The following is a 2,097-nucleotide window of genomic DNA, read 5'->3' as shown; positions in this document are numbered from 1 at the left end:
AGAAACAAAAGGACCATAGTAATAGGTGGCTCAAGTCAATACAATCGGACAAATGTGAATAATTTTGTTCAGTAGACCAAAGGCCAGTGGGAAATAATGAAGACTAACAGTGGCTCTCTGCATCTGACTAGAGTTTGTTCCTCACAAATGAAAGGCACAAAATGATGAGTTTACAACCTGCAAGTGAATATTATAGCTACTGTCTTCTATGGATGAATCTCATTTTGTTTAGTTACCTATCTATTCTCTTATAATCACTGAAAACCTGCTAAGCACTAGACATTGTGATAAATCTTGGGAAGCAAATGAATAAGAGTTCACAATTGAGAGTTTGTTTTTTTTGTTTTGTTTTGTTTTTCAGAAATGAGCACAGGACTACAACAGAGTGTGATAAATACAACATATATAAGAATAAGATCCTGAAAGATAAGAGTAGAAGTCAAAAAATCTTTCTGGTAAGTCAAAGATGGCTCCACAATGGAGGAAATAAGTAGGCTCTGTTTCAATGGATTTATATTTGTGTTGTCTATAGAGGAAAAAAGAATATACAGAGTTAGACGTTATATGTAATATTTCTATGATATACCTATGTGATAGAATTTGGCAGGATTGAGACAAAATCTTGAGATTAAAAATCTTAAACATGATCATGAAGATGGTAGCTGCAACTTGAAACTGCCCAGTGGGCTCCTCTAACTAACCTTCCATGGCCATGGCCATGGCCTGCATGTACTAGCAGCTTAAGAGTGGAACCATAAAAGTGTCAGCCTCAGCAGGTGCCGGGAAGAGCTGGGAGGTCTCAAGCCAGTACTGCTGGAGCTCAATTTCCTGCCAATGATAGGGATCAAACTGCCAAACAGCAGCTCATTCTGACCCGGAAGAGCTCCCTGAGTCAGCATGCATATACCAGCTCTTGGGCCATAGCCTTCTCTTCCTGCTGCCTCAGAACTGGGTGGCTGAGTTCCACACGGAATGGGAGTGGCTGACTGCCAAGGACATCCAGACCCATGCATACATCAAGCATTCTGGGCCTCTTGAGCATACTTAATGGAGGGCAGCACCAACAAAGGTGTTCCTGGCCAAAGGCAACATTCCTGCCGAGAGGTAGACCTTCTTCATTGACATCCTGCTTGGCACTGTCAGAGATGAGATTGCTGGATGCATGGAGAAGGCCTATGAGAAAATCCTCTTCACTGAGGCTACCTGGAGCCTCTTCTTCAACACACCCACAAGAGGACAGGCTACACCAAGAAGCGAGCATGGGTCCTAGGCCTCATCAGCCACTACAGCTTTGCCAGCCAGCAGCAGAAGTCAGACGATACCACCATCCCCTCCACGGAGCTGTTCAAACAGGTCATCAGTAATGTCTCGCAGCTGGAAATGATCCTCTGAGTCCAGCAGGCATTGGGTAAGGTAGGGCTTACACTATTTTTAAAAAATATATATTTTATTGATTTTTTTTACAGAGAGGAAGAGAGAGGGATAGAGAGTTAGAAACATTGATGAGAATCATCGATCAGCTGCCTCTTCTGGGGATGTGCCCACAACCAAGGTACATACCCTTGACTGGAATTGAACCTGGGATCTTTCAGTCTGCAGGCCGACGCTCTATCCACTGAGCTAAACCAGTTTCAGCAGCTTACACTATTGAAAGCAGTTGTAGTGCAGGGCTTCCTCCAATAAAGCTGAATGGACATTTAAAAAAAAAAATTCTTAGAAGCTTTTTTTGACTAAGTAAAATGGCATCCTGACATCTGATAAAAGAGAAAATATTAAAATGTATAATATAAATATACAACTCAACAGAAGAATAATAAGTTACGTAAATAAGCACTTCATGAAAAATTAAAACACTAACAAATATGTTGAAAGGGGCTAACTCTTAAACTGGATTACTAAGTGAATAAAAATTCTGAGTGATCATTCAAATATAGGGTGTCCCAAGTATATATACACACACACTTTGAATAATTATAAAGTCAGTGTTTATTAGAATACATTTCATTTTTCCAAACTGAGCTATCAGCTGTTAAAATGCATATACAGTTTTTGGGATACCCTGTACATTTTAAAATTAAACTTTTTGAGATTCTTGCT

At 40.2% G+C, this 2,097-nt stretch overlaps 1 pseudogene; it reads left to right on the top strand.

Annotated features, from left to right (window-relative positions):
* The first annotated feature begins 727 nt into the window (after positions 1 to 727).
* LOC118717824 lies at positions 728 to 1,392 on the top strand (annotated as a pseudogene).
* The last annotated feature ends 705 nt before the right edge of the window (positions 1,393 to 2,097 follow it).

The sequence above is a fragment of the Pipistrellus kuhlii genome, unplaced genomic scaffold (genome assembly GCF_014108245.1).
Source record: "Pipistrellus kuhlii isolate mPipKuh1 unplaced genomic scaffold, mPipKuh1.p scaffold_m20_p_13, whole genome shotgun sequence".
NCBI classification, from domain to species: Eukaryota; Metazoa; Chordata; class Mammalia; order Chiroptera; family Vespertilionidae; genus Pipistrellus; species Pipistrellus kuhlii.
The sequence above is the reverse complement of the archived record's forward strand: the minus strand, read 5'-3'. Positions and strand labels throughout refer to the sequence as shown.